This window comes from Canis lupus, chromosome 7 (assembly GCF_011100685.1).
Source record: "Canis lupus familiaris isolate Mischka breed German Shepherd chromosome 7, alternate assembly UU_Cfam_GSD_1.0, whole genome shotgun sequence".
NCBI lineage: Eukaryota > Metazoa > Chordata > Mammalia > Carnivora > Canidae > Canis > Canis lupus.
The window spans coordinates 17510224-17529301 of record NC_049228.1 but is presented as its reverse complement, the minus strand read 5'-3'; the positions used below and the strand labels follow the sequence as shown (position 1 = coordinate 17529301).

The window sequence follows — 19078 nt, the reverse complement described above, 5'->3', positions numbered from 1 at the left end:
TCATGTACACTTGGAACAATCTGGTTATGAGAATTTACTTTTTCAACAGCAAACTTTATGAAGTCTAAATACAATTCAAGTATTTATTATGAAAATTTAGTGACCAAGTTGAAATGTGCTATAGTATAAAATACACATCTGTTCTTGAAAATTTAGCATGGAAAAGAAAAGTAAAATAGCTCATTAATTTAAAAATACTGTTATTAGGACACCTGGGTGGCTCAGCAGTTGAGCATCTGCCTTCAGCTCAGGGAGTGATCCTGGAGTCCTGGGATCGAGTCCCACATCGGGCTCCCCACAGGAAGCCTGCTTCTCCCCGCCTGCGTCTCTAATGAATAAATACATAAAATCTTTAAAACAAATACTAAATTATTGAAATGATATTTTGACAGATTAAATAAAATTTATTATTCAATTCATTTCACCTGTTTCTTTTGACTCTTTTTAATATGGCTACTAAAAATCTACATATGTGGTTTCTACTGTAGAGTGTTGCGCTATAATCTAGAAGAAAATTTTTTTTCTGTATCATGATTCAAAACCATGACTCAAAGAAGCAATAAAAGACTGATAAAACTGACTATATCAAAGAAAAAATTTACATTAATAAAAACATAATTACATTGGCTGGCTCAGTCAGAAGATCATAGGACTCTTAATCTCACAGTCATGAGTTCAAGCTGTATCTTGGGTATAGATTACTAAATAAAAACATTTTTAACTAATAAAAATTAAAATTAAAAAAAAGAGGGATCTCTGGGTGGCGCAGCAGTTTGGCGCCTGCCTTTGGCCCAGGGCGTGATCCTGGAGACCCGGGATCGAATCCCACGTCGGGCTCCCGGTGCATGGAGCCTGCTTCTCCCTCTGCCTGTGTCTCCCTCTGCCTGTGTCTCTGCCTCTCTCTCTCTCTCTCTCTCTCTCTCTGTGTGACTATCATAAATAAATAAAAATTTAAAAAAAAAAATTTAAAAATAAATAAATTAAATTAAATTAAATTAAAAAAAAGAAACAGTCGGAGAGAAAAAACAAATAAATGATAAACCAGGGAGGAAACTGCCAGCACTGTCCATTCAATTAAGGAAAAATAATGTTTTAGTTCAGGCTTTATGTCTGATTTGCAAATAATCCTCCACCAGCAAAAACAATCATTCCTACTACAATGTAAGAGCAAAAGACTGGGAACAACCATATATCCAAATGGATAAAGTGTGGTATATCTATACCCTGGATTCTCTGCAGTTGTAAAATACAATGAAAAACTTTATATACGGCTCCAGAGTGATCTGTGAAATATAGTGTTAAATACAAAAAACAAGGAGAAAAACTATAATATGCTACCTTTTTTTTTAGAAGAAGGAAATGAAGGTGTTTGCATACATTAAATAAAATATGGCAATATGTCACATTCGTCACACACATATACACAAACACATACCTATACAATACATATGTATGTGTTCCTAACTTGTCCATTGCACAATGACCAGCCCAATGACCAGAGACAATAAGAATTCCTAAGACCTGGACTGTGGTCTCTAAAAACCACTGACCACTAAAAATGATCTGCAGTTTAAAAAAAGTCCTAGCTAAGTCTGAAATATCTTGTTATACCAGAAAGTAAGAATATATCAAAAACCACTACAGTCATGTCAAAGGGATTCAGAAGCCAAAGATAATTAGAGCTCTGAAAGAAATAACTGCAAGGGACTGAAATACATTACCTGTGTTAAAATCCATGAGTTCAGAATACCAAAAAAATAGGAAAAGACAACAACCACCACCACCTCTTCAGTCTTTTTTGGAAGATGCTAGAAAATCAATACAATATTCTGAATATTATTTAAAATGAGTGAATAAAACCAAGTATTAATTTTCCTAGATAAGCTATACTCTGAGGTAACCAAATAATTGATGCGGTTCATTTCTTCTTGATAGAAAAACTCCAGCTAACAAATGCAGAATGGATGGCAGTTTATCATCCTTGCACAACCCTTACTGAAAACAGTGACTAGCAATGTTTCTGAAGGGCCTGGGGAAACTTCATAAGGGAGAGATCAAGCTGACAACACCTCAATCCACTGACAGTCTTAAACTCACCATGGTAAGAAGGTACACGTGCCTCCTAAAGGGTTGTAACAGAAGTACCTAACACTTTTCATGATGCACTCTTGCCAAACTATCTGATCCAGCTTCCAGTCTAGATCAAACTACCAGCTTACAGGAAATACAAAAAAACAGAAATGGTGATGAACACCAAGAAAGAAGATGCAATCAGCAAATTACAAAATGCAGAAAATCCTACAGAAAAAAAAAAATCCGTTTCTTGAATACATAAACTGCCAGGAAAGAAACAAAAGAGGGAAAAATAGAAAGAGAAGGTCTGTAAATAAGGACAGATGCATCTTTCAGGTGTGAAGATTATCTGAATCCTGAATGTGACAAATTAATCATTAAAAATAATTACAGGCCAATCAGGAAAATTTGCTTTCTGATTGGATATCTGATATTAAAGAATTATTGTTGAAATTTTTTAGGCATGATAATGATATTGTGGTTATACTAAAAGAAAAAAAAATCCTATCATTTAGAAATATAATCTAGTATGCACAGACAAGATGACATAATGTCTGTGATTTACGTCAAAAAGAACCAGTAGGTGAGGGGAAGAGAATGGGTGTGTGTGGCAGGAGGGGAAAATGAGTATGGAGAAAACAGAATTGGCCAGGAGTTGGTAATTAAAGGCCTGACTTTAGGGTCAGAGAGCTTGGTTTCCAGTCTTGGCACCACCACTTGATGGTTACAAAACTTTGGTCAAGGTCCCAAAGCCCCCGATGCTCAGTTCTTCTTTATCCATAAAGTAGAGTAATGGCAGAAGATTTCTCATGTTGCAAGCATTAACGAAGATAATTCATGTAATGTACTTAGCACAGGACCCAGGCACAGAGTAAGCCACCAAAACATGTTAGCTTCAAAAAAAAAAAAAAAAAACATGTTAGCTTCTATTATTATTGTCAATTATTACCACTGCCATTCAAGATTATGAAGCTAGAGTCAAAACGTAAGTAGAATTGGGATAGAATGTGCTGAATTCAAGGCCCTCCTTCTTTCCAGTACATTACGATGCCTCTCCCACCTCTACCCAGAGTTTCTCAGTGGAGACTAAAAACAAGTAAAAATACTCTGCAATAAGAGTCTCTTTTGGGGACGCCTGGGTAGCTCAGCAGTTGAGCGTCTGCTTTTGGCTCACTGGGATGGAGTCCCACATGGGGCTCTCTGCCTGGAGCCTGCTTCTCTTCTCCCTCTGCCTATGTCTCTGCCTCTCTCTGTGTGTCTCTCATGAATAAATAAATAAAATATTTTCTTTTAAAGTCTCTTTTTCACAAGACAAAGCTTTGATGACATTGTTACTCATGGCTTCTAGAATCAGACAATGAGCCATCCTTTGTTATAGTGTTAGAGCTTCATGTGTCTCAACTGTTAATGGCTCCTCATCTGGTGGCATGTAAATACTCAAGTATTTTAACCCACTTCAATCAGTATGCACACTCATAAATTCACAATGATTAAACATTGGGCTATTTCACCATCCTCCCAAAATAATGGCCTCAAATTTTTGCTACATCAATGCTGGTGTAAATTATATAAAGCAAACCTCAGAATCTCAACATATAAAACTAACAGTGGTAGAATTCTGAACTTGCATGCAGTGTAAGCTAACATAATACTACAGGGCTAAGTACCCATGTCTTGATATCTCCCATAAGATATATATTTCCACTTCTATTTGTTTGTTTTTTTTTAATTTATTTATGATAGTCACACACACAGAGAGAGAGAGAGGCAGAGACATAGGCAGAGGGAAAAGCAGGCTCCATGAACCGGGAGCCCGACGTGGGATTCGATCCCGGGTCTCCAGGATCGCGCCCTGGGCCAAAGGCAGGCGCCAAACCAAAGCGCCACCCAGGGATCCCTCCACTTCTATTTAATAACAGAATTACAAACATTATCTTACTTCTTCATTGGGCCATTTCAATATTATTTTACTCTTCAATATTATTTACTTCTTCATTGGACCATTCTGACCACATGCGGATTCTTGATCCACCCTCCCTTATCCTTGACACTAGGCTTGCCTGGTTCTCCTGCCTCTCTGAAGGCCTGTACTGCTCATTCTCTTTCACTATCCTTTTCCATCCATAGCCCTAATGGTTGGTGTTGCCTGGAACTCACTGTTCAGTTTTCTTCAACCTACTTTCCCCAGGCAATCTCATACCAAACCATACAGCTTCAACTACCAAATTTACAAAAATTCATTCTTTCTTTCTTTCTTTCTTTCTTTCTTTCTTTCTTTCTTTCTTTCTTTCTTCCTTTCTTTCTTTCCTTCATTCATTCATTCATCCATTCACCAAATATATGCTAGTCCCCAGTTGTGTGGTAGGTGTCATGGGGATACAAGAGAATTAAAAACAGATATAGTCTTACCCTCGTGGACCCTACAGTTGGGAGGTGGAGGTGAATAATCAGATTTGAGGAATCACAAAACTCAATCTGCAACTATAATCATAATAAGTACATACAGACAAGATGTGTGCTGCAACTGGAAGACAGAAAAGAGGGATCTAACCTTACTGTGGTGGTTAGGGAATAATTTCCTAAGAAACATTCACTGAGACCAAATCCACAATTCTGTCCCAAATCTCTCTTTTGAAATCTAGACCAAAATTTCAAGATATCTCCATCTAAAAGAATAGAAGCACCAAATACTCAACATACTCCAAACCAAATTAACAACCTTTCCTCCGGATGCGTGGATCCCTTGTCCCAGGCAAAGACAGAACAATCTGTCCCAAAATTGTACAATTATCCTTTACTCCTTTCTTGGCTCTCCAGTCCCAATCTGTCACCAAGTCCCACCAATCTTGCTTCCTAATACCTTTCCTGTCTGTCCATCTTCTCCATTTTCAGGAATTAATTCAGTTCCCATCAGCTCTCACCTACTTAGTAGTACCAAGTTCCCTTGGCTGACTCCAGTCCCTATTCCCCTCCAGTCTCTGACCCACACTTGGAAGGAACTATCATGCAAATGATGTCTCTCCCCTGTTTACAATCTTCCAGTGCCTCTCACTGTTGTATTTGGGGCAGTAAGTCAAAGCCGTTTACCATGAAGCATTGTGTGGTTCCTCAGCCTCCTCGCCCACATCCACAGGTTTCTGCATCATGTGTGTCTTCTGCTTAAAATGTCCTATTTCATCTTCCCTTTGTCCATAAATTCCTTTTTCCTTTATCCCCAAATGCCAGTCTGTGAACTAGTCTATGAATCCACAGTAATATGAGAAAAATAAAGTTTAAAAGCCAATGTTAGCCGCCCCCCAATATTTTTAGAAATGTAAACAATACCTTAGAGGACTCTTGTGTAGCCACTGACTGTCATCCCAAATACCTCTTTCTCTACAAAGCCTTCTACGACTTCTTTATTTGGGGGAATCATTCAATTTATTGTTCAAACTAGGAGACTTCGGAGGGCCAAGGGGGTATCTTAAGACCTATGTTGAACACTAGGCATTGACCAGGGCTGTCCCAGGGAAACCAGGCTGCACGGTCAGCCTAACTCTAGAGGGAATTGGCTGCTTTCTTCTCTCAACTCCCAAAGCAGCATCTATTCACCACATACCATGTGTTTGCATGTCAATTCACATGCTTGTCTGAGAAATCCACAAAGGCAGGGCCAGGCCTTTTTATCTCTATCTCCAGCATCTCTTCAGTGCCAGGCACAGAGATGACACAAAGTATCATCAACAAAAGTAAATGTTTGTTTAATAAATTATCTGAGTGAGTAAGAAAGATTAGATGCCCTAATCATGGCCAAGAAAGGAATTTAGAAATTCCCATTATCTTTTTTTTTTCGCCATTATCTTTTCTCATCCCACACTATACTTCCTCATTTGGTTAAAGAGAGTTCTGAATGGGAGCAAGGTCTTCACAGAGAAAAATTGGGAGCTTTAGACCACTGAACAGCTGTCAGCCGACCAACAGCCACTTATTCAGCATAATACATCCCCAGGGAGCATGACAGAGGATCTTATCATTTGGTGGGGCAGCAAAAAATACATAACTGAAAAATCAAAACTAACACTGAAAGAAACAAACATCAAGTAAGTGTTGCAGGCATTCATGGAAGGCAAGGGAGGAGCCACTCTTACTGTCCGCAAAGGGTCAGAGACAGGATCTAAACTAAGACCTGAAGATCCCAAGGTGGGGCTGGGGTGGGTGCTAGAAAGGCTGGCCACCAAGGATAAGCACAAGGTTTGTTTTGGTTGCTTGTATCTAGACTGCCATGGATTCCTGGCAAAGAAGCTAGAACATCTGAATTTTCAGCAAATATTAAGCAACTCAAAGAGGTTCCTAGAGTCTCATCTCCTTCATTAAAATAGTAATAGTAGCTTTCTGAGACACAGGAGATATATGTTGTTTCTTCCTGTATAACCTTTTAACTGTAAGAACGGTTACAAAATTATTTTAAGGAAATTGCTTCTGGCAGAACTTTCATATAGAACTGCTGAAGTCACCCCTTGGCATGTATTAACGATCTGTGTCTTTGAAAAGTTCTCTGTAAACCACAGCCTGGCAGCCTGCAGCATCTCCTTACTCTACACCTGGCCTTTCAATCTTCTCATGATAGAAATCGTACTGTCAATAGAAGGGTTCCTCTGCACTGTAAACAACCATATATAGACCTCCTTGTCAACCAGGGATTCAGGGAGAGGGTTTCAGGAGTGGCTATGATATACATGTGATGACGGGCATGAAAGAGGCCCCCAAACTGGAGTGAAGACTAAACTTCTTATTACCTTTTCTCTACCCAGCTCAGGTGGGGAAAATCTTAAGTCACCAAGTGAGGTGGAATACATCCTAACATAGGGTTTACCGGTGAACTAAAACTACCATGGTATCCATCTAACTCAAATAAAACAACAATCCATCAAAGAAAAGGAATTCTTACTTAAAAACCATTTTCCCTGCTCTGCTTTAAAGCACCTTCTTCCAAAAGCCCTGGAGCACTCAGGATATTGCATAACTAGTGTTGGATCTACTTGTGAAGTACAATTTTATAAAAAGACCAACCCAAGTATATATGTAATGAGTCAATAGGAAATGTTTTTCTAGTAGTTGTCCCCATTAATACTTTTTCTCCCACTGACTCCCTACTGACGGGGCTGACCTATGCTACAAACTTACAGGGAAAACCAACAATATTAGGTCCTATTAGTTAACAAGCTAATAATATTAGCTAAAGAATCCTTAGTTGGCATAAACGTGTCCTGTAAGCTTATAAAATTTTCATTGAGAGCAGTAAAACCATAACAAATGAGGAAAAAAACTGGTTCAACTTATAGTAATATTTATTTAACCAAAGGAGAAAAAAATAAGGTAATGTGAAGACGACATTAAATAAACTGTTCCAGTTCTGTCATTAGCCGGTAAACTTTGGTGTAGAGCAAAGCCTTTCAACGGTGCCATTACGAAAATCTCGGAATGCTTTTCATTTGCTGTCCAAATCTTTAAAAATAACAATAATCATTGTGCTGTTCCATTATTATTCAACACAATATGTAAAAGTTAAGTAAAGAAGTACTCCAGCTATTATTATGTGGCTTAAGAACCTTAAAAAATCCAAAATATACTGAAGTAAAAAGTGAAAACAAAGCCCAGAAAGATCCCTAAACTTGCGGGTACTCTAGTCCCATTTTTCTACAAGGCACAAGGCATGTGCACTTGAACTCATGAATGCTATAAATGCATCTGCTAAGCGGCATGAGCCTGTGAAACAGGCACAGGCAGGCAGGTATGTGCTAGAAGATCTAAAGCTTGATGGAGAGAAGTGGGTGGGAGTAATAAGGGAGGTGTGGGGCAAAGTAGGACAAGGTAGAGGGACCCGGAGGGCAGAAGGAAGAAGCTCCCCAGAAGCCAGAAGTCTATACTTGAACAGGGAGGTGGGCGGAGTGAAGGAGAAAGTGGGCCTGGAGATAAGGTTAAAATCCTGGACAAGATTATTCAGACACCAAATACTCAAGTCTTGCAGGCAAAAGTAAGGTGGAAGAATAAGAAGCGGGAGGGTCTTATGGATGAAAATCTGTGGGACAGAAGGCCATGTTAAAGCTCCAGAAAGGACTAAAAGGTGAAAGGGATATTTGGGCAAAGGAGTAAGGTAAGAGGCAGCCGGAAGAGAGAACAGATGAAGGGGCAGAGCCACAGGATGCCAGGAGCCTGGTGAGCTCCCTGCATGAGATAAGTCTCTATTTTCTTCCATGTTATTTTAGAGGGAGCAGCAGTGACTAGTGATTACAGCCTCCCCTGGGAAAACCTGGTAAACCAAGACCTGGGGCGACCTGAGCCTCCCCATACCCTTTCCCCTACTCCTAGATCCAGGCACATTCCAGGAGAGATTCCAGCATGGGAAACCCTGAGTGCTAGGGTAACAGCACAAAGTCCAGTAAGACAAGGTACATGAAAGTTCTCTGAAAACCATAAAGCGCCCCATTAATATGATGCGTTATTATTCACCAAACTCCTTGAACAAAAAAGGTAAAGACCATGGTCATAAGTCACACTCGTGAGGGAAGAAATATTTATCAACAATATAATCCAAACAAGATGCCCCTAAGTAGAAATTCCAGTAATTTGAGGGGGACATGACGCTTGGTACGTTTACTTGCCCGTCAAATATTCTTCAACAATTAAAAACCCTATCAGAGGCTGAATATGGAGCTGTTAATAAGCTATCACACTGATTTATTGAAATGGCAGTCTGTAGCTAATGTATTTCCAAGGAGTTTTTTTGACACATTACAGACCTTAACTAATTAGATTAATTCAATTCAATCACTCACTGAGTAATTTCCAAGTACAAGGTAGTGCTGGTTACTGTGGGGCTTGCAAAGATGACCCAAACCTGCCTGCCTTCCAGACACCTGGTCAATTCATCTTCTGTTCCCACTGCAGAAGACGGGAGCTCTCTCTCCTTTTACAAGTGGTGATGTTCGGCAGGCTTTACATTCTGTGCCTGGCCTACAACCGAGGAAATACATTTTCCAGGAACACATTTCACTTAAAAAAAAGTCAAGAAACTTCTTAATACCTGCTGACTGAGGACGCTGTTGGGTATTCATTTCTATGTTCATCCTAGCCCAGCTTACATCCAACCACTCTTGTCATGATTGCATAACCACGACATGTCAAGTTGTTTCTTGTTGCAACTGTAACTTGTAAAATTAAACTTCAGAACTGAGATAGTCAAGCTAAATAATTGCCTACTTTAAAAATATGTGTACGTATAATTTGCATGCCACTTTAGATAAGCCCTTGAATTATGAGCTTTTAAAGTCACAACTGTCACCAATTTCCAAAATACAGTTTCAGTGTTGCAATTCTCCCTGCAGACAGGCCCTACCCATGTCTTCTCAGTTTTCCAAGCAGTATGTTATCCTGGTCTATTGCAATCTGTTTTTCATGTTTTAACAAGAACTTAATTAATCACAACATTTACCTCTCCCATGCTATGGGACTTCTGAAATTCCACAGAAGAACCCTAAAGTGGCCCTAAATACACTAGTCTGTGCCTCAAGCAGCCCCAAGTTGTACTGATAAGTTCCAGGGAAGCCGGGAATATTTATCACACTCAGGACCCCACCCCCAGCCCCTTACCCCCTGCCCTGTGATTGAGTCCCTGCCCTGTCCTGCTTCTGACCTCCTGGGAGGTGCCATGACACTCCATCTCCCAGCCTAGGGTGTCTCATTCTCTTGAGAGAAAATAGCCAGTAGAAAGAGGGCCGGCCATGAAGAGCCTGGAGCAAGCCACTGGAAACAGTCAAGGCTTGCCAGGCGGAAAACCCGGCACAACGATGAGGCACCATCTGCCTGGAAATGATACTCCTAATCGGCCAAACCACCTTCCTCCTCGGTAGGATTTTTTTAATCAGTCACAGCAAGTAGTACCAATTAACGAACAAGCTCTTGATTTGCACCCTGTGATTCTTCAAGAAGCTCAAACCACTTCAAACAGTGGCCTATTAATTCCCAGAAATCCATGTTAGATGATAAAATGAGATAGGGAGAAAGGGGTGGTGGATAAATTACCAGCCAAGAAAACAAAAATGATCAGTTCTCTCCAAGAGTGAAAATGAGTCAGTGCTGCAGAGGGAAGCTAGAACCTCAGGGTTCTCCCAGGATGAACTTTTAACATTGGATAGAAGACTTCCCCCCATTAACCAAGGCCATTTTTCTTGGGGCATATGCTCCAATGGAGGTGAGCCTGACAACAGAAGCGCCCACTCCTCCTCAGGCATCGGCTATCGGCTGATCCAAGAGCTTAAGTTTGCTTGTCTCTGCTGCTTTGCCCAGCAGCCCTCCAGAACTGTTCTCTTAAATCCCATCTGCCCAGTAAGAAACACGAGAGGAGATGCCATTTCAATGCTGCATTTTGTGGTCAGTGAAAGTGCTGGTCCACCTCAGATAAATACACTCAGATGTCTTATCAACGACACTTCACAAGGGGCAAAACAAAAACAGGTGATCTGGTCTAAATTAATTTCCATGTCTGTTCAATTGTATTTCCCAAAGAGCCAACACAGAACACGTCCTATTGGCCCTACAATCCGGCTCTAGAAGTACGAAAGAGGGGAGAAAAGCCCCCAAATTGAGCATCCTGGGCTGAAAAACCCTTCAGAAACATCACCTCCCCCTAGGAGAGCGAAATAGCTCAGACCCACATTACCCTTGGTTTTCTTCTACCCTGGTACATTCCAACTCTACCAAGCTGAAAGGTTATTATTAGGTGAAAGGTGAGTCCACCCCCTTGAGTAGGAAGGTTTTCATAACCTCTCTCAGTGTAAAATGAACATGCCACTTCCCCAAACGGTCCATAATGTTTCCTTAAAAAAAAGAAAAAAAGTGTTTCATGGAATCTATGGTGTGTCAGCCCCCCTCCCAACGTCTGAGTCAGAGCATGTGTATGTCTTCAACCAAGGTTCTGGATAATCAGGGTGTATCACTTTCAGAGTTGCTCCAATAGCTGAACTTATGGCTGTCTTCCAGCCACACACACAACACAAGCACTATCTATTTTAAAACAAATTTCCTAACCCACACGCGATTGGAAGATACCTTATACAGAGGTAGGCTTCCCACTGAAACAAATCACTTCTATCTCCAACTGTGTTTGTCATCACTCAGGATTAATGCGTGTTTCTGTGTATGTATTTTTATCTCTGACCATGTAACTCCTGGAGCAAAAAAAAAAAAAAAAAAAAAAAAAAAAAAAAACACACACACACACACAAACCACAAAAAACCCAAATTTGACCAATGTGCCTGAGCCAATTCAGGGCTTTTAGAAGAGGAATGAATGGGAGATGAGAGCCCTCAAGCCCAGGGACTTCTCTCACACAAACAGTAAGTGGTAGGGGCGGGGGACGGGGGGGGGGGGGAAATCCCTCCGGAGAGGGAGGAGGCAGGGTGGATGGATGATCGAGGAGGACAGCAGCCGGGAGACTTCGCGAACTGCCTGCAGAGGAGAGTGAAATCTCCTCCGTGCACAATACCCAAGCACCCTGTGCTGCTGCCTCGCATGGGCACGAATAATAAACACACCGAGGTGGGCAAACAGATGCACCGAGACCAGCCACCCCCAAAAGGTCAAAACTTCCGAAATCCCGGGGATCCCAACACCCACCCAAACACATCGATCAGTCCGAGCGGGAGAAGGGACTCGGAAGACTTAGTGAAGGATTCTGAGATCTGTCTTGTTGTTGTTGTGGTTTGGTTTGGTTTGGGGGTTTTGCTGTTTTGTTTTGTTTTTTGTTTTTTTTTTTCCTTTTCTTTCAAGCTCCGGCTTGCAAAGTACGGCGGCTGCATGCAAAGCTCGAGAGGAGCGGGCGGGCGGAGAGCGGCAGGGGGAGCGGGTGGGAAGGGAGGGGTGTCTCGCACCAGCCACCCAGGCCTCGATGTGACGAAAGTCGTCAGCAGCCCCGGCCGCATCCCAGCCCCTCCGCCCGGCGAGCAGGCGCCCCCACCCCAGCTTCCGTCCCCGCACTGGCAGCCGCGGCCCCGCGCCCGCAGCGCCCCCACCGCGGCTCCCGTCCCTCCCGCGCGGCGGATCCCCGCAGGCCTCCCCCCAGCCCGCCGGGGCCGGCCGGGGCCGGCCGGGGAGCCGCGGGGCGCCGCGGGGCGCCGAGGCCGGCTGGGGGGCCACGCTTACCTTGCGCGCTCGCGGGGGGGCTGAAGGTGGCCAGCCTCCCGCCCCCCGCCCCGTGCCTCCGCGCCGCGTCTCTTCCTCCCTCCTCTCCTCTTCCTCCGCCTCCCCACAGACAGTCCGGGGTCCCCCTCCTCCCCGCCGCTCCGAGTAGGCGCCGAGAGCCCGGGAGCCCGGCCCGCGTGCGTGCGTGCGGGAGGCCACGGCGCGCGGCCAGCTCTCCGGTCGCTGAGCGCGGCGCGCGGCTCCCAACTAAAGTGTGAAAGAAGCGGCGGCCGCGGGGCCGCGGCGCGGAACGTCCCCCCGGGAGTGGGCAGGGAGCGAGCGGGCGCGGGCTGCGAGCTGCGAGCTGCGAGCGGGCGAGGGAGGGGACCGCCCGGCGGCGCTGGAGGCAGGCGGGGAGGGCCGCTCCTCGCCCAGTCACTCACGCGGGGGGCGGGGGCAGCGGGCCACGCCCCCCGCCGCCGGCCACGCCCCCGCGCGCGGCCGCGCCCCGCCCCCGGGGGAGGAGCCTGCCGAGGCCGCGGGGCGCGCGGGGCGCGCGGGCTGCGGGGGCAGGGGGAGGGGGGCTGCGCGTAGGTGTGCGCGCGAGCGTGCGTGTGTGTGCGTGTGCGCGTGTGTGCGCGTGCGCGGGGGCGCGGGGGCGCGGGACGGGAGGCCCCGGCGGGGACGCCGCGCGCGTGCGGACGCTGCCACCCGCGGGGAGGCGCGGGCGTGCGGGGCAGCTCCCCGGCCGGGGGCCCAGCTCCGCGCTAGAGCCCGCCCGCCGCGGGGCCGCGCCCGCCGGGAGCGCTCGGAGGGAGGGCCGGGCACCCTGGGCGCGCCGCGCGCTCCCTCCTCCCCGCTGGGTGGCCGCAGAGCCGCCCCCACCCTGCCCTGGAGCCGCGGCGCCCGCCGGCTGGACGGAGCCCAGGTGACCCGGTGGAGGCGGCCCCGGGGGCGGGGGGGCGGGGAGACAGCGGTGCGCCTCGGGGCCCGGCCGGAGACTTCGCGCCCCGCTCCCCTTCCCCGCCCTTCGGCCTCGGGGGACGACCAGGGCGGAGGCCGCACGGGCCGGGCGCCTCCCGGGGGGGGGGGGGGGGGGCGGGGGAGGGTCCGAAAGATCGCAGTCACTGCTTTATCCGTTCAGGTCTCCGCGGGCGCTCACAAGACGTCCCCAGTTCCCCACCCTCTGGGAGAAGGTTGTTTTGTTTTGTTTTGTTTTCCCCCCTCTTCCCGGTCATCGTGGGTCTTTCGTGCGAGCCCTGAATTGATCTTTCACATCGATAGCGGTCGGACGTCTTTTGTGCAGCTTCTGGGCTCCTCGCTGCTGCTGCTGCTGCTGCTGCTCCTGCTGCTCCTGCTGCATTGCCCCAGACACGTGAGGAATGCCTGGCCTCCGAGTGAGGACACCCAAGAAAACAATAGGGGCAAAAGATACCCCCCTGGGTCTTTGTGGATTACACACGAACCAACCGAATCGTGTCTCTTTACACCAAGATGAAGTTGGACATTGGGAAAGGACACGTCAGAGCCGTGACAGTGATGAGACACTTTAATTGAAAAGCAAATTCGTAATTTAGTGTGATGAAATGAGTTCATAACCACCCATAGTGGCTGGGGAAGTCAACCTTTTTGGGGAGGGGGAAAAAAAAAAGGATTTTCCAGTGCTTTCTCTTTATCAATGTAAAAGACTGATATCAGGTTGTTTTTGAAAATCTACTTGTGTTCTGTTCATTTAAATGATCCATATTCTAGTTCATTTGTCTCCTGGGAACCAGGATTCTCTGTAGTCTGAAGAGGAATGGTTAAGAAGGGAGACTAGGCAAATTAGGATTTGAATCAGGCACTGGCAGCCACCATCTCTATCACCCTAGGCAACCCACTTCATTCCTGTTAGCCTTCCCTTCCTCAGCTGTAAAATGGGATTGATGATACTGGCTCCTACCTCATAGGCTTGTTGTGAAAGTAAGAAAATAAAACGAGGTGCCAGTGCGTGTAAAACACTTTGCATAATGACACATGGTAAGAACTCAAGAAATATGAGCTGTTATTTCAGATGTGTAGTTTAACCCCAAATCTGGTAGACTGTAACTTTCAAAGAAAAATGATATCCTTATTGCTCAGAAAATTTGCATTTTTAAACATCAAAGTCCCTACTATTATAATTAACTTTCTTTTATTCCTGAAGCTTTAACTTATACATACTTGGCACTATAAGACCATTCACAACAAATAAGTTGGAATTTTTTGTTTCTTATTTTTCTTTTAAATAGATTGAATGTTTGTATCCCCAACCCCACCGCCCCCTACCTAGTTCCTGTGTTGAAGCCCTAACCTGTGTCATGCTATTAGAACTTTGGGAGGTGAGGTCATGAGGGTGAGGTCCTCATGATGAGATTAGCACCTTTATATGAAGAGAATATAGAACTCTCTCTGACCCCACCCCACCCACAACAAAGCCATCTGGAAATGGAAGCTGGGAAAGGGGTCATCCCCAAGAACCTGACCATGCTGGCACCCTGTTCTCAGTCTTTAACCTCCAGGACTGTGAGAAATAACCATCTGGAATTTAAGTCACCCAGTCGTGGCATTTTGTTATAGCAGCCCAAGCTCAGACATATAGATTCCTTTTCCTATTGACTATAAAAGGGAAACCAAGGAAAATGAAGGTTGATTGGGGAAAAAAAAGTAGTAAATACTATATACAACACCTCCTATAATATCTCATATTGATCAGCATGAATTCATTTTATATGATTTGTTTTTAAAAGGTTCTAATGTTAATTTTTCTGAATAATCAAGTTAAAAGTAGCTTTGGCAGGATTATTCAGAAACAAGTGATCCTAAAGTAAGTACTGCTCTGAAATGTGCTTTCTTTGTATTTGCTCCATGCAGTAACAGCTAACACTGATTGTCTGCTGTATATACCAGGCATCATGTAAATCATAATGTTTGTGAACTAACTCACTTCATCTTCCTCAACAATGCAATCAGATCCTACTGTTCTCATCATTCCCACGCAGATGTGGGTAGGAAAGTAGGGATAAAGTAATGATTGCAAGGCCAAGTGGTAAAAGCCAAGATTGGTTCTCACTAGTCAGATGCCAGAGCCCACATTCTGTTGGAAATATATTTTCTCTTCAAACTCCTCCACTTTTTTGCTTCACTTTTACTCATCCTTCAAGGGGAGGCTCCCAGTCTAAGGCCTAAAGGGAGGCATAACTGAGCAACCCTAGCCTTGGATCTCTGAACTTTTGTATAACCATAGTCTTCCCACCTTGCTGAAATTTCACAATCTTATGCTGCTGGGGACCTTCCACATCTTTTATGTTAGCTCCACCATCAAGACCAGTAGCTAGTTGTTTGAGACTAGATAGTTGTGTGAGTGTGTGCATTGAAATCTTCCTTTGGGGAGGGACCACAGTGCACAGAGAGGTAAAGCACCCAACAAACGGTTGTGGATTGAGGGTTGTTTATGTACAGGTATGTTTATACTAGTTGATTCTAGTGACACCACACAGCCCCTTCAGAATGGTTGGGGCTACATCAGAGTAGGTAGTTTAAAGTCAGTGCTAACAACTTGCTAATGGTTCTAATTGGTCTCTCAATGATGTGTGAATTACTCTGAGTAACTTGCTTTTCTAGATCTGAAAATTATGACTCTGACTTACATCTATTTCTTTCTTTCTTGGGTTTCTCCCTAGGGTCGGTTATTTCTTTTATCTCACTTTCCAAATCTGGGTAGACAGAAGATGAAAACGTGTAACAGTCACTTGAAGCAGGGAGTGTTAAGAACCTATCACAAAGGAGTGAGACTCAGCCCCAGGCAAAAGAGAAGAATGAAGGAGGGTGGGACATCCGGGAGGGGTCAGCTACACCCCGAGGCTCGCTCCAACCTCTCCACCTTTCACAGCCTTGCCCAGATATTGGAAGTTAGCTTTCCAGCATGGCACGCCCCTTTTTCCAGGTCACACAAGAGCTCTGCCACTGTGGGTGTAACAGATGAATCCCTAGATACTCAAGTCATCTGTTAACTGGTATCAGTTTAGAATATAGTCCTGCTTCCAGCCTGTAATGTGTGAATGGTAATTGTTATTTCACGTGTTGGTCTTGTCTCTCCATTAGATTATAAACTCTGTGGGAACAGGAGATTTTGCTCTCTGAATTTCTCCATCACGCACACAAAACCTTCCATAATTTGGGCCCTGCCTACCTTTGAAGATTAAGTCCCAGTTCCAGGTGCTAACTGGAGCTAGTTGGCTAATTTGCTGGTTCCCATCCATATTCCATTATTTCTACCCTTACGCCCTTACACATATTGTTCCCTCTGTGTAGACTACTCAAACCTCTTCATAGTCCAAGAACTCGCCTGTCAGCCGATTCAACTCTTTCTCTGCCATTCATTAGCTCTGTGGCCACCCACAAGCTGATCTTGACCTCTCTGAGCCTCAGGGTCTTCGTTTGCCTCAAAGGGACCATACTACATATACAGAGAATTAAACATAAAGGCCTGCCATTTGGCACATTTAAAGGGCAGACATGGATGCTTTGTAAATGGCTATTGTAATCTCTTGTTCTTTATGGTCTGACTTAAATGTCTTTTGTTCTGAGAAGCTTTCCAAAACCCCCTTGTCAAAATTGAACTCTGCCTCCCCCACCTCCTACTGAAGTTTTGGGCTTTTTTGAGCCTTTGAGATTTGGTTTATTTGTTATAGTAGTTAACCAATTCTGACTAATACGTGGTAGATATGTATTTTGTAAATTGTATGCTTTGGTTGTTTTTTTGTACAGTCACATGACTGGGTAACCATCACCACTATCTCACTCTGGAACATTTTTATCACCTCAAAGAATAGGAGGGTTTCAATTTTTCCACATCTTCACAGACACTTGTTAATACTTGTCTTTTTTGCACCTAGTGGGTATGCGGGAGTATCTCACTGTGGTTTTGGTTTGCATTTCCCTAATGACTAATTGTGTTGAACACATGAAAAGGTTGAAGTTTGCTTACACTTTTGTGATGACAGTTGCTACAGCCAGAACTTGTTTATCCTTCACATTTCCTAGAACCCTTTGCTTAAAGCTTTGTAAATCAGGGGATGCCTGAGTCACTCAGCAGTTGAGCAACTGCCTTCAGCTCAAGGCGTGATCCTGGAGACCTGGGATCCAGCCCCACATCGGGCTCCTTGCGAGGAGCTTGCTTCTCCCTCTGTCTATGTCTCTGCCTCTCTCTCTCTGTGTCTCTCATGAATAAATAAACAAAATCTTTTTAAAAATTAAAAGCTTTGTAAATTGCGGAGCTCAAAATGTATTTACTGAATAAGTTATTTATTGCTGATATCACCCACTACGTATCCTGATGTGAACTGACTATAAGAGAGAAGAGAGGGAACAAAAAAGTATGGAGAAAAGAATAAAGCAAAATATCAAAGAATATGATGCCTATTATTCTGAGAGTATACAAATTATATGTTGAATAATGCTTTACAGCTATTAAAGATATCCTGGTATTTCTACCAGCTTTCATTGTATTTTTTTCCTTCATTACTAGGGCAGATTCAACAAGGAGGTATTATAGACAAATTAAGACATTTTAGTTTTAAATGAGAAAAAAGAATTAAATGGAAAATGTAATTTTCAACTGATGCTGATAATTGGAGCACAAGGGCTTTACTCCTTCATGCTCCTTCAAAGTTTTTTTTTAAAACAGAAGCAAACATATAACTCAATTAAAGTGCTACCACATTCTAGAAAATCTAAAAAAATATTTTTAGATATTTCCTTTAGATAAAATGAAACTTATTTGAAAGAAAAAGAGAGGCAGCCTCCAATTCATGAAATGCAAAAGCAGGACCCAAGTAGCAAGAAGAAGGAGTTTGCAGTGGAGTCTCACTGTTACCCATGCTGGAGAACCTGGAGGTACAGTACCCAGGGAGTAGCAAATTGATCCCTACGGAAACTTCCGGAAGTGTACCAACTGCCATACTCAGAGTTAGATCACACTGCAGTGCTCAGAACCAGCTGCTAAAGGGGACTGTTGGACAGAGGGCCCCACCCTGCCAACCGTGAACTACCGCACAACTGGAAAACTCACCCACTCCCCAGGGCTCCTCCCTCTCTTAGTGATCTGTTGCTCAAGTTTCACATCTATGTCCTCAGGCTACTGATCTGATATGGCCCAGTCCCTTCTTCCAGCATGTGCATGGTGTTCTAGTGGGGCTTTGTTGACTGTAAGAAATAGAGGCTTAGAACACCTGAGTGGCTCAGCAGATGAGCAGCTGCCTTGGGCTCAGGACATGATCCCTGGTTGGGGGATGGAGTCCTGCATCTGGCTCCCTGTGGAGAGCCTGCTTCTCCCTCTGCCTGTGTCTCTGCCTCTCTCTGTGTGTCTCTCGTGAATAAAATCTTTAAAAAAAAGAAAAAAGGAAATAGAGGCTCAAGTTTATCAGCTTGAGTCAGAGGAACCTGGGGAGAGTTACTGTAAGACTCTCTAAAAACATCATGGAAGCAGAATCCTTCTGGAAATTCAAGAAAAGAACCCTAGAATGACCAGACTTCATGGACATCAATGTAAAGATGTGACTCCACATAGCTTCCACCTGTTTGTCCCATGATAAAGAATTGTAATGCCTCCTAAGCCTACTCATCACAGGGAAAAAAGACATTTCTTTCTTTTTCTTTTCTTTTTTTTTTTTTTTTTGTATCTGTAGGTGACGATGGATGTTAACTAAAGGTATTGTGGTAATTATTTCACAACATATGTAAGTTAACTTATTATGCTTTACTCCTTAAACTTATACAGTACTATATGTCAATTATATCTCAATAAAACTGGGGAAAAAAGAATTG

General features: G+C 44.1%; 1 protein-coding gene and 1 long non-coding RNA gene across 4 annotated transcripts in view; one reads left to right on the top strand and one right to left on the bottom strand.

Moving 5' to 3' along the window:
* The window catches only part of C7H1orf21 (chromosome 7 C1orf21 homolog), a 217561-nt gene extending 204982 nt beyond the window's left edge, over positions 1-12579 (bottom strand). Inside the window, exons 1-2 of one of the 3 annotated variants that reach the window (XM_038542285.1) lie at positions 12254-12579; positions 11161-11279 (exon numbers count right to left, since the gene is read on the bottom strand). The gene's annotated coding sequence lies outside the window, so the exon portion shown is untranslated. Of the gene's footprint in view, positions 1-11160; positions 11280-12253 lie in introns of those variants that run through there. The other 2 variants (XM_038542286.1, XM_038542287.1) reach the window with 2 other exon arrangements.
* Positions 12580-13063: 484 nt separating this feature from the next.
* LOC119872514 lies at positions 13064-17745 on the top strand. The gene is made up of 2 exons (XR_005362004.1): positions 13064-13160; positions 13377-17745. It is a non-coding gene; the product is annotated as an uncharacterized LOC119872514 (long non-coding RNA).
* Positions 17746-19078: the final 1333 nt, after the last annotated feature.